The sequence below is a fragment of the Ambystoma mexicanum genome, chromosome 8 (genome assembly GCF_040938575.1).
Source record: "Ambystoma mexicanum isolate Mex_15411 chromosome 8, UKY_AmexF1_1, whole genome shotgun sequence".
Lineage (NCBI taxonomy): Eukaryota > Metazoa > Chordata > Amphibia > Caudata > Ambystomatidae > Ambystoma > Ambystoma mexicanum.
The window spans coordinates 493,427,799-493,441,788 of record NC_090929.1 but is presented as its reverse complement, the minus strand read 5'-3'; the positions used below and the strand labels follow the sequence as shown (position 1 = coordinate 493,441,788).

At 43.1% G+C, this 13,990-nt stretch overlaps 1 protein-coding gene across 2 annotated transcripts in view; it reads right to left on the bottom strand.

Annotated features, from left to right (window-relative positions):
- Positions 1-12,824, bottom strand: part of MIB2 (MIB E3 ubiquitin protein ligase 2) — a 725,636-nt gene extending 712,812 nt beyond the window's left edge. Inside the window, exon 1 of one of the 2 annotated variants that reach the window (XM_069610141.1) lies at positions 12,687-12,824. The gene's annotated coding sequence lies outside the window, so the exon portion shown is untranslated. The remainder of the gene's footprint in view (positions 1-12,686) is intronic. The other variant, XM_069610142.1, reaches the window with a different exon arrangement.
- Between the last annotated feature and the right edge of the window lie 1,166 nt (positions 12,825-13,990).

Here is a 13,990-nt window from a genome sequence, read left to right as displayed (position 1 = left end):
GCGAGTGCCATCAGCAGGGGAAGCCCCCTGACATTACACCTTGGAGAGGCAGAGCCGCAGAGCCCGCAACTTTCAAGGATGCAGAGGACACCAGTCTAACTCCAGAGGCCCAGCATTTGCGAGAACAGAGAAGCCTGTGGGAGCCCAGAGAAAATAATCCTATGTCTGGTGGTGGCATGGCCACAACTACATCGTAGTGGCCAGTACGTCCAGCAAACCATGCCGAAACCATGACAGTGGGGAGCGTGCAAAGCTCTGTGGTGCTTGCACCCATATACAGCAGCAACGAGAGAGAAGGCTGAGAACAGGAAGCCGACAACACTGAGAAGCACGGAACCTGAAGCAGGAGAGGACCCTAGCGAATGCCGAGCCCTACCATGTCCCCCTGCACAGTAAGAGGTAATGGGGAGAATGGGAGAAGCGGGAAGCTGCCGTGACACAGTTATGAAAAGGGAAGAACTCATCCCAGTGAGACAAAAGAGATACTGAATATAAAACTGTCTAACTGGAAAATAGAATAACGAATAAACCTGAAATAAAAGTAATTAGCAATTTGGAACGAATACTATGGGAAGAGGGGGAAGTGCACCGTGGCTTAAGAAGTGAAGAGTGGAGAAAACCAGAGATGAAGTCCAGCAATTACGAATGGGAAATCAAAATATCCTATGAACCAGATAAGAGAAGAGGCTATCGGAGTGAGAAACCCCAGGAGGGGAAAAGGTCACATGGGAACACCACATACCTCAATCGAAGGAAACCTGGGTTACAAGAGTCAGAGAGGCTTACAATTGTAGCCCAGAGTATAAGGAAATATATCAAGGAGAATTGTCGAAAACCTATCACTAAAGAGGGAACAAAACCAAAGTATGTTCAACAAATTACAAGAACTTATCAAAACCTTGGCATAAAGAAGAGACATTTCTATTAGAGACAACCAGGAGAAGAGAGACATTCTCTTGGTCTTATTTAAGTTAGTTAATATAGTGATAGGGTCAGTTACAGTTCGTTTGGACTGTGGAAATATTCATTTGGGACTTCCCGACGACCACCTTTAGTTTATTTAGATGGGAAGGGATAACCTCTAGCAGTAGGGAAAGATTATTCTTATTTTATTAAACATCAGTCAAAATGTCCTTAACATGTTCAACTCCTTATGACCCACCCCAGCTGGCAAAATACCATCCAACTTTACCAGGAATAAAGCAAAAGCAACAACTGACACTTTGTCCCTCTCATTAAAGCCAGTCTGGGGAGTAGAGCTTCTCCAAGCACGAGTGGAGCACCCAGTTAGTATCCATGAAAACAAAACCTCTCAGTCATTTGATGACAAACACATTCAAAAACAAGAGGGGAGAGCTCTGGATAAGGTCCCATTTTAAGTGAAGTGCATCCCAAGTGGTCACATCGGTCACACCCAGGGGTCCAGATAAGATTTTGAAGTGTGAGTACTGTACTACCTATTTGTTGAAGTAAAACGATTCTTAGGGAGTAAAAGTAATTCCCATTCCCCACTGTTTAAGCAAGTAAAATATACTAGCTCCAAAACAGATTTCAGATTGCACTGCTCTGCTAATAGCAGTGCTGGAACATACCCAACGAGATGTGCAGATGAAAATAGGGACGCAGTCTTATGTGCCAGTTCACTACATTTTTTTGCACATATTTGTACTCCCTATCTTTTGGTTGGGAGTATTTGTCTGTTTTTAGGGAGTACTGGTACACAGTTATCTGTAAGGCTGGTCACACAAACTGAATTCGAATTTGCTCTCTCCCTTAACTGTGTACTGGAAAAATCTCCACATTGGATTAGTAAAATACTGCGCATGTCGTGCTAGACTGAAAATGTGTAACAGAGCCATTTGCTACTCCATACAAAGTGAAAATACTCTGTCTCTTTCTGGTTCAGCCTGGATAGTGTTTTACTAATCCAATGTTTAAAGAATTTGCCAGGACAGAGGAATGCGAGTGAGCAGAATAGGGTACCATTGGTGAATTCGATGCGTTTCTCTGGGGATGCCCTCAACCTAACACAGGAAGTTACACAGATGTCCTCATTCATTTTAGCACGAAGATTCTCTTCAATGGCAAAACCTCAATAACTAGCATTCACTGAGTCAAAAGGTCTAGCTTTGCAAATGTAGAGTAAGCTTTTTTGTAATGTGGGGCTTCAAAGAAAAACTCTTATCCTCTGCATATTAATGGAAAATCCTGCAATGTAGGATTCCACTTACCTAGGTTACGAAGGTTAACCAGAATAGTAATGCCTCCATTTGTTAGCCCCTCTCCGTTGCTCCCCTATTTCCTCCTGTGTAAAATGTTTGCCCCGGCAGCTCCCCATGGATTGATGCTTCAGGCCTAGTCACCACTATAAAACGTCCTCTGCAGGTCCCTTATTAACTGAACTCTAGCATACTCAACACCCTGATGGTTGCTGAATGGGCATGCAATCTAGATTTTACCCGGAACGTCCTCCCCTTCCGGACACAAAGTGCAAAGAGGCGAAGAGACCATGGGCCAGTTCACCAGAGACTCTTTCTCTGTCATTCCAAAAGTTATCCACAACACCTCCTGAGTATGCCCAACATTACTGCACTAAGCATCCGGATCAGCGTGCAGGAGGCACCATCTTGGATCCTCTGAATGACCCTTGGGGCCCTCCATTGTATTTGCAATTTCTACATCAGCAGCCCGTAAATCAAATCCCCTTGTGATATTTGGGTCCATATCACCAGATACCACAAGTGGGCCCCCAACAGGCAGAATTCATCTAGTGTAAGCACCAGATAGTAGAAGAAAGAAGGACCCCTAGATGGTGGCAGTGAGAGGCATCCTTCCCTGTGAGCACCTCAACATGATTTTTGAATGCCATTTTTTAGTTGCCCTTTAGGGAGTCATTCCTTCCTCATCTCCAACTGATCTGTGGCCTCAATTCTCCCACTAGACATCACTTCCTCACATGACAACTTCCCTGCTCTATAACAGTGTGCAACCACAACACCCACTTACTGTTTCTATATTTTTACCAAGAGCGGCAGAGAGTTTAGGGGATGTGATTTTTGTGAAGAGAAACCTCTGCTGACAAGATGTTTTCTCGCCTCCAAAAATAGACCAGTGCTTGAAAAAGAACTGTGAACATGTTTTTCATAGCGCCAATGCACAAGAACATTAAAATATTGCAAGACAGACACACAATGAGATACAATGTGTAGAAGCCGTCAGATACAGTTTTCAAGAGGGACTATTTTAAGCTCTGATGTATCAAATGTTCAGTTTTTTGTTTCAAATAATTGTATACCCTTTTTTTTTTAACTTTTCCTGGGAGTATTCGGCCGTTTTTTACCGAGTAAAAGTGGTAGGCTTGCTAAAATGTTTATTTGTAGAGCTGCCTGCATGGTCTCCATCTTTAAAGTGGTATTGTTAGTGGTTATATGTCAAAGATTCGAATGCAAAGGATCGAATGACAAAAGGGTCGAATCAAAAAGACCTAAAACAAAAGGGTTGATTTTTTTTGGGGGGGTGGGGTTCCCCCCAAACCACCTTTTTTGTGGTAAAAACCACTTTTTTCCAAAACGGAAACCCAAAAAATATTTTTTTTAAAATGTGACTCTTGTTTTAGGTCAAATTGACTGGATCCTATGGCATTCGATCCTTTTGGATTCGAATCTTTGACCGGACACCATTGTTGTTAGTCTGTCCGTCCTGAGCACTTGCATGCACAGTGTTCGTGTCTCCATCTTACACCCCTATTACCTCTGTTAAAACGGTGTACATGCTTGTATTTTTACACAGAGCCAGCACGCCACAATTCAGCTACTTCAGAGTGACACTGGAAGCCCACAGCATTCATCACTTTCTGCCCACCTTCTTTGCCTAGCCAATTTTGCCTGCCATTCTAACATGTCCCGAGCACAGTGAAGTCCCATCCCTTCTCTCCAATAAAGCGCCTTCCCTCTTTCTCATTACTCAAGCATCCTGCTCAATGCTGAGTTTCCAAAACCAGTACTCTACAAACGTTTTTATGCCCAGCCCTTCAATGAACACTTTGTTAAAAAGTCCACACCACTGCGAGTCCCCATAACTCTACGTTAGTCATGGGGTGGCTGGCACTAGGAGAGGGAGGTAAATGCAGGCCCAGCGAGCCCTGTACCCCTGGTCATAGTGTCTGACTCAATGTAGGCGCCATTCCATGAACCTACTTACACTGTCATGCGCAGGGGTGGACTGGGAACCAAAAGAGGCCATGGAAATAATGTTCAAAGTGGCCCCATATTACACATTTTCAGCAAGACCAACCCTTTTCCTATGAGAACATTTGAAATATAAGAGGTTACCACATAAAAGGCACATGGTGCAGTGACCTACCGAGAAATCTCCAGAGTTCCCTATAGGCTTGTCCACCCGTGGTCAGGCGCCCCTCTCATCCTGCAGAGTCTGCAAAAGCACGGGGTTAAAATTCTGAGAGGGGGGTGGGGGGACTCCACAGACACAACATTGTTATAATTCGAACCACCTCAGCACTCTTGGTGCTCAAAATATCTGGTCACTGCATTTTGTGAAATTGTTATTTTGCTGCATATTTCATGTTTTTGTGTGCAGTTGGGCCGAGATAGGGTACATTAAGATTTACTTTTTGGGGTAGTCAGAGGGAGGAGGGATATGGATGGCCTGTCCTTCATTAAAAAAAACAATAAATAATAAAACGCAAGCACGATCAGAAGTCCCAAATCCACACTCTTATCCTCTGGGAACATAGAAGGCTCATGTGGACTATGGCAATATATTGCAAAAAAGAACTCCAAATTGCATACAAACTAGTTATGGCATCATGCATCATATATGTACGTTTTTCCGATGTCAACATCTCCCAAACACTGTGCAACCACAAAACACACAGAGGATCCCTCTTGTCACAAAGCTTTGTACCATATTACTGCCACCAGTAACTTGAGAATCAGACTAAAATCAGCACAATGGAGTATTACTAGGGTGACCAGATGTCCCAGTTTTGCCGGGACGATCCCGGATTTTGGTGATCTGTGACCTTTTTTCAAGATTATGTTTCCATTGGAAACTGCACTTGTCCCGGTTTTTAGTAGTATGTCTTCACAGCTGTCAGGCAGGCATGCACAATCTCGCACAGAAGAAATGCTGCATTTTACAACTTCAGATAGTGTTAGTTTGTGATAAATTAATTATAATAGGAGTGCTTTTCGAACAGTAACACTTAAACACCCTTCTCCTCCAACCGCTACTGAAGTGTACATCCACTTCCAAAAGTTAGTCCCACTTTTATGTTCGTTGTCCTGTCCCGGTTTTTTACTTTTTAGATCTGGTCACCCTAGTATTAACAAAACTTTCTGGGAGAAGGCCTAACAAACAAGGCATCAGGAACGGGATAATCTCAAATATCTACATTAGTGGAATGTATTTCCAACCAGAAGTTGCCCAAGGCCAGACACTCCCACCAGGGTGCACAATTTGCACTAGCCATTGGCTATTGAAATGTGACTCCTGGCGAGTAAGAAATTGTGTGAATGTATACAACGGGTGAGGCGAGTGCCATTTTTTTATGGCTGGCTACCAACTTGCAACTTGAATTTTTGCCCCTGCTAGCACCATATGCGATAATACAAGCCCACGTTTTTACACGGTCTCCAACACTCCTCAGATTTGTCCAAGAACTGTTCATACAACACAGTATGGCAATAATAGCCTCTACAGGCGAGTTTATGCTGAACATCTTTGGACAGGAACCGTGCAGATTCATAGATTCATCCAAAACCATTCCTAATCTTAAGAACGTAGGTCCCTATGCCAAGCAAGCATACATTTTTCTGGATGAGCACATCAGGTGAATCCTTTTGACAGGGCTCGAAACTTGCACTCACCACTAGCTAGCTAGAATTGACTCTTGGCAAGTTCAAAATAGTGTGGTGTGCATAAGTACATTTTTACCATGCTTCTGAGGGTGATCCTTCTCATGCCAAATGGCAGCATTTCCTTTTTTGGGTGTATAAAAATTAGCTGGAAGGACGGTGACCATCAAAATGGTAGAGAAGCAGGTTTAGGCAGCAGAAAGGACAGGGTTGGAAGCCTGCTCTGGGAAGATCCAGTAGAGTGTGATGTTGCCTAGGTACCAAACATGTTGTCACGGAGGGTAGAATTTAAGCAGAAGGGCACATCTAGAGGCTCCCTCATAACCTAGCTTTCGTTTTAAATTTGGATTATCCTCAGTGCCTCTGCGCCTTTGTCCCACCTTTACTCCACTTGCCTTGTCCTCTCTCCTCTGAATTTACACTGCATCACCTGTTCCCTTTCTCATCACTCTCTTCCTACTTCGTCTATTCAGTGTTCTACTCCAACTCTCATCACTCCACTGGCTGATGGTGGAAGATAGGATTACATTTAAGATGGCATGCCTAGTGTTAAAATGTATCAAAGGGCTGTCCCCCGCATATCTAGCTAATAAAATAATACCTTATCAGCCGAAAAGGAAACTACGTTCGGAGGACAAACTATTACTTTGCATTCCAAGAACGAAATGCACCACAAGAGGAGACAGAAGCTTTGGGGTCTATGGACCTAAAGTTTGGAATCAACTTCCTCTTGAAATCAGAAAGTGTGAAAGCCTGGAGCTCTTTAGAAAGAGATTGAAAACTTTTTTTATTTCGATAAATGCAAACAGGTAAACTAAGTCAAACTTTCAGATAGTCTCTTTCTCTCATCTTATGAAATCCACGATCTTTTTTAGTTGCCATCTGCGCCCGAATATGGTTGACTCCGGCTGGTGCGCGTAATAAAATTACTCAAAATCGAAATCAAATCAAAAACCATTTAGCCAAAAACAAAGGAACAGGGTCCATGAACCCAACGTATACACTCCTGCTGGTTTATAAGCCAAAGACTTATTTGTTGTTACTTTTACATAAAGTTTAATGCACAACATAAATTGTAACCAACTTAGAACAAATTATCAGGACACTCAATGAAATTAATCAAAGATCTACTCATGATACATTAATGCACACCCAAGACAAATACCTTGGATCACGATACAACACATATACAAACCCTTCAATCCGTGAAGGATAACATGGGAAAAAATGCACAAATTCAATAGGGTGTGCTCAGTTACACAATTTAAACAGTGTCTAAATTAGACACTGAGAAAGAGTTAAAAAGTCAACAGGACTGTGTTTCGGCCATTTCTAACTATGTTGTTTAGCTGCTGTTATGTAGGCCTTCATTAGGATGAGAACAAATTGTGGTGAGGGTCCTGTTGGCTATGTCGAAAAATATAGACAGAGACATGCGTGTCAGGAGTGTGTACATGGTTGCCAATACAAATTTATATTATTCTTTAAAGACAATTAATGTATTACTTAATTCCAACTATTGACATTCAACCATAATCTTAACATGTTAGCACACGCGGGAATCACAGCGTTGATTATTGGCACACAGACTCTTAAGTTGTCCAAGAAAGGTAACTGGTAATCATCTGCTGATGTGTTACCACATAGATCTGTTAACGATAAAAACAAAAAAGTAATTTTAGTTCCTTTGTTGAAAAATGGGTGCTGGAAACCCCTGTGGACTAAATAGATGGAAAGGAAATCTTACCATCTCTTTGTGATTAGAGGACTCCGTCAGAGAAAAATCTTAGATGTCTTCGTCTGCACGGGACGGATAGGGCACAATCAGGTGGTGTACATCTCACCTGTTGATCAAGGAATGTCTGCATTAATTTCCGCTTGCAATGGCAGATCAAGTTAAAGCATCCACTATAGGAACCCTTTTAAAATGCTATGTTGGCGGATGCACACTGATTTGATAGTGGACACCCGTACCATGATTAGCATGCTGGAGCATAGTGGCATCTCATATGAAATCATGGACCCTGCCGGCCGATCGTACTATATTTACAAAAAGTGTTTCCAAATGTATTACAAAAGGTTTACCTCAGATTGACCAGTAGTTGCACGTTCCAAAAAGAGGGCGTTTCAGGTCCTCCGGCTGCCTGCTTTCCAACACTGTGTACGCGTTGTCATGGCCACCGCTACCTTATGTAGTGGCAGCCATTTTGTCCACTGTCAACGTGGCAGTGTATGTTTCTATGGAGAAAATAATGGCCCGTAATTAGTTGTAAGCACGGCGGTCAGTGTTTCAAATATCTCGTGTATGACTTCCACAATTTGTTAACAATTGTGCCTGTGTCTGCCAAACACACGTCTGTTGCCATTGCAACCCGACTCGGTGGCCATTAATTATGTCAGAGGGGCCCCATGCAATTTGAGCTCTACTGTTCACTCTGCGAAAGCCCCCAGAAGTTACCCAGTTTCGGTGATTAAGGGAAAGGACTCTTCATGGATCAGTGTCCCAATTCTGTGACGTGGCGCATCATGGCAACTGAACGCCGAGCCTGGGTGTGGTGGTGATGATTGGAAAACATATTGAAAGCTCCAGGTTTACCCGTTTTGTAATGTGTGAGAGGACCGTCAGTTTTAACACTGTTCTGGGATCGGTCTTTACTTGTTTTGTGCGATGGTGTACTTCCCACATGTTGCAAGCAACGTTAAACACCTTAAAATCATACATTTCCACAGCGTCAACTGACGCATACATACCTTTGGATTTCACATCATTTCGTGGCTCTGTTCCCGATTTTTACATGGGGCATCCATCAACAGACATCAATTTGTAAATAGATCTCTGTTCACATAGCTAGCATTTGCAGTAAGAGATTATACAATAAATAACTCCTTTTCACAGTAATTTCTACAAGTACTATTCCATATTGATTGTGCCACATGGAAGGTATCGAGAAAAACAAGTGTCTTTGGTGCCCACATCTGTAAGCCATCAACTTTATCACATTTTCCATAACACATCCATTTTTGCATACGTCTTAATTGACAATAATTTCTCCGAGTAGCATTCCATATTGATTGTGTCACATGGAAGGTGTCCAGCGAGAGGGGTTGCAGCAAAAAACATGCATTTGAACAGCGTCTTATCATTTGCAGAAATTGCATATAAAACATTTTGAACCAGTGCTATGGTATAGGCTATGGTCTACCAAATCAAGTCAAACAGGACTCAGAGACTAGGGGACTAAGTAACTTTGCTTGCCTGCTCAACTGTGGGTTCTTGCACATATAGTCGTGATACCCCAGTGGATGCGGGACTGATGTCCTATTGGCCTTGCCCCCTTTAAGCCTGCCGTTTTCATATATTTGTTTCCAGCACCCATTTTTCAACAAAGGAACTAAAATGACCTTTGGTTTTTATAATAACAGATCTATGTGGTCACACATCAGCAGATGATTACCAGTTACCTTTCTTGGACTACTTAAGAGTCTGTGTGCCAATAATCAAAGCTGTGATTCCCACTTGTGCTAACATGGTAAGATTATGGCTGAATGTCAATAGCTCGAATCAAGTAATACATTGTCTTTAAAGAATAAAATAAATTTGCATTGGCAACCCTGTACACATTCCTCACATGCATGTCTGTCTATATTTTTCGACAGAGCCAACAGGACCCTCTCACCACAATTTGTTCTCGTCCTGACGAAGGCCTGCATAACAGCAGCTACACAACATAGCTAGAAATGTCCGAAACATTTGTGTTGACTTTTTGACTCCCTGACCCAGTGTCTAACTTATACATTGTTTAAATTGTGTAACTGAGCACACCCTAATAAATTTGTACATCGTTATCTTTCACAGATTGAAGGGTATGTATATGTGTTGTATCATGATCCAAGGTATTGTCTTGGGTGAGCATTAATGTATCATGAGTAGATATTTTATGTAATTTGATGAGTGTCTTGATAATTTGTTCTAAGTTGGTTACAATTTATGTTGTGTATTAAACTTAATGTAAAAGTAACAACAAATAAGTCTTTGGCTTGTAAACCAGAGGAGTGTATACATTGGGTTCATTGACCCTGTTCATTTGTTTTTTGCTAAATGTTAACTGACCTGGGTAGAACAGGGCCGTAACCAGGGGCCCCTTTTGTTTACTACTCCAACTCCCTCAATTCCCCTCACTCGTGCTTTCATATTACTCATAAGGATCTCTCTTACTTTGCTCCTTCCTAGATGGTCTCTTTTCTCTCTCGCATTCCTTGTCACACCTTCTCATTCCATTCCACTCCCCTTCCTCCAAGTCTGTCTTTTAACTCTTGTTGCATCACTCCTGTGAATTCGGTCTCTCATATACAGGCTCTTGATGCTCTCCCTCTCTTTTCAATTGGCGTTGTCTCTCTCATTCAGTCTCTCTGCGCTGTCACCACATTCAATCTCTTGCTCTCATTTCACACTATCATTCGCTCTCCTCAGGCTCTCCCCTTGCCTGAACGTCTTTTATCTATCCCGCTGATTCTCCCGATGCACTTTAATTTTCTCTCCCCATTGTTCAGTTTTGATTCTGTGTCTCCCTTCTGTTGTCTTACTCTGCCTTTCTGACAGAGCCTCTTCTCTTCCTGCCATTTGGTGTGTGACGTGTCACATTGTTCAGTTTTGATTCTGTGACTCCCTTCGGCCGTCTCTCTCCCCCTTTCCGATTCAGCCTCTTGTCTTCCACCCATTTGTTGTGTCGTACTGTTAATCATATGCAGTCATTGTCTTCCTCCCACATTCTGCTCTGTCTCTCGCGTCCCCTTTCACCTTATTAAATCTGGGCTACCTCTCCCCCTTCTATTCTCTCTTCCTTTTTTCACATTTTCATTCGGCCATTTATCGTGTGCAGTGGCCACAGTTCCCGCTTGCCCTCTGGGGTGAAAGGTGCCGGATAACTCTAGAAACACAGGTATACCCGGCTTGGAACAAACCTCAAGGCTGTATTTATTTACTTAAACAGAGCCTAGTCAATTGACTCAGACGACTGTGACAACGGACACGCACAGGGCCCTCCAGCCCAGTGTGAAAGGAAAATAAGTTGGAGCACCTGTAAATTATTATTGTAATTGGTGCATCAAATCGTGGGGTCCTTGCTCCCCTGGGAGGGCGCCAGCTAGGTGCACTGAACAATCCCAAATCCCACTGTTCTAAATCAACACGCTCATAAATAATCCAACCTCTTTCCCCAATCCCCCACTTCAATAACTTCCTCACCCATTACACCCAACAGCCCCAATTAAAACTTTGCCTCCTAACACCAACCCTCTCTAGATGCCTTATTAACCACCAGTTCTTCCATACCTGCCCGCCTTATTCAACACCAAAATATTCGACCTCCACACCCAATAACTACTCTTTAATATGCCAACCTAACATCCCAAATGATTACACACACCTCCTCTTTAATACTTCACTGCTCGCTCAATAATACCGATTGGGCAGCTGATCGAGTGAAGCATTCGCTACAGAGTTGTGTGAGGACCTTACAATCACAGATGTGATTTCTGGTGCAGTTTAGTCAGACCACCATCCTTTTAAGGATGCTGTATTAACCTTACGCTGCACAATAAACACTTATTACAGTACATAAAAGCAGGAGTACTTCTATATAAAAAAAAGGTATTGTTTTATTATGATCTGTTATTTTCTAAAGAGTATATACATCAAAATGCGGTTTCTGGGTGCAGGGTAATTCAAAATTGCCAATGCAACCAGAACCAAGCCAGATCATACGGTCCATCGCCAGAAGCCCGGGAAACGAGCCAGGTCTTAAGCTTTCAGTGAAAAACAGCAAGAGCAGAGGAAGTGCTTAAATTGGGAAGGGAGTAAAGGGTGAGCTAGTGGAGATCCATAAGGAAGGAGCTAGAACAGAGAAGGCACTTCCACCCGTAACGGACTGCCCAACCACTAGGAACAACAAGGGGACCTCCCTGTCCCAAAAAAAGACAAATTGAGAGGGCAGAGTTAACAGGCGCCAATAGACCAAATAGATTTTTAAGTCAAATGACTTACCCATCCCTGCCCCAACCCCATCTTTAATACTCCAGTCTCACCCAATCCTGTAATTATTTAACCTGCTCACAGAAGACCTCCACATCAATATGCCAGCCCAGCAACTTGCTCAATAGCCTACCTAGATGACCCCCGCGAAACTGCATCTTCCTTCTAACCCACCCTAGTCCAGTGGTCTTCAAACCATTTGCCAAACCCCCATATGTTGTTGCCGCCCCACCCAGTAAAAATATTGCTGCTTGGTCCATTTCTGCCTACATTTTCTATTACAAGCTGTCACTGTGTGCCCTTTTAGAACAGTCTCACGCCCCCCTTGCACACCCTTCAGCCAGGCCAGCCCCACAGTTTGAAGACCACTTCCTAATAGCACTCTCAGTTCAGCACCTTCTTATCCACCCCTCACTTCTCAAACTGCACGTCACTGTAGAATATATTACCCACGTCAATATTAGGTAACCCCCTCCCCAATATTCCACCTCTTCACCACATACCCTGGTACTAAGGAAGGCCGAGTCCTTACTAAATACTCCATACAATATGTCTCACAATACTACGCTTACTTGAAGAAGCCCCAATGTCGCTACTACTCTACAATGCTTGCGAATACTCAACCCCCTCCTGAAACAGAAAAGCCCTCCCTAAATACTCAGTCACATCTCCAAGCCTTCCTCTTAATTGTCCACCTTCCTTACTGTTGCACGCACCCTCGCTCGCAGATACGAACCTTTCTTTAATACTTCCACATTTCTCCGTGAAATTCCCTTTACCTGCAGGTGATGACGCCCATGCACGCTCGCCGTTGCCCCCGGATTCTCCTCCCCTCTCCCGGGGATCCTAGACTCTCTACTCCTCCAGGCTCCCCGGGAGGCCTGCGCCCTGTCCCTTAGGCGATACCCGGGGGCTCTCGGGATTCGTAGTACACATGCGCAATCTGTAGGCGAGCGGCGTCAGCACTAGAACTACACTACCCACCGGTGCAGAAGCCACACCGCTGAGCTGGTTTTGCTGAGAGCGGCCCCTAGCGGCTTCCGTAGCAACTGAGACTGGACTGGAGGGAGAAAAGAATCCGGCGCTGGCGCCTGGCCCCTCATTCTCAGGGCCACAGTTAAGGGGAAGGTCACGAACAAGGGGATGTACGTGTAGAGCTACACACACACACGGGTTCATAGTTGAGCCAAAGGGAACAGAGAGCAATCACATGATTTGCGTGGACCTAGAGGATAAACTATGTTTGCTCCCTAATTTACATATTTAGCAACATCACAGCAAATTAAGTCACAGCATGGGTATTTAATACTTGAGGGAATAACTAGAATTTATAGTAAAAGAAGTTGCCGGTACCAAGCCAAGAAAAAAATAAACTTTGCGATGTTTAGTATATAAATCGTCGCTGTTATTATTAGTATGGGTCAAGATCATGAGAGGTTTGTTTTGGCGTAGAGGAAAGTGTGAGCTGAATCAGTTTTAAGGACTTCTATTTTTTGTAAATAAGGCACATTGAGAGAACATCATTTGCCCAGGAACACACATCTTGGTTAAGTTGTAAAACCTGATTTGAGACCAGTTTGAAACTCAGGCACTTGAACACATATTTTCCCAGATGTAGTTGGCAGACATATTGTTTATGACAAGGTTTTTTGGAACTTTGGTTTGGAAATACCACCTGACTTTGAATGCAGAGTACATTGTGATTGTGTTTTGCTAATTGAAGTAAACTGTTGTTTTTGCGATTGCTTATATTTTTAAGGTTTATATATTTGGCATATTTCCCAAACTAGCAATATGATTTTAATTCAGAAGCTACAAATGAAGATACTTTTGACTTCCAAAATAAATTAAGTCTCCATGCAATGCTCTTTAATATATTTAAAAGGTGAGCTACGGGGCTAAAGCATGTCTCATGCTGTGACCGCAGGTTCCAAGTATGTAAGGGCAGGGATTCGGCCTGCACCCAACAAGGCAAAATGTTTTTACTGCAGGATTGCTTAATAGTGTGATCGAAGCAGACTCTATTTACCTGGAAGCTCTTGACATAGTGAGAGTAAGCAATTTCACAGGAAAACACCATCCC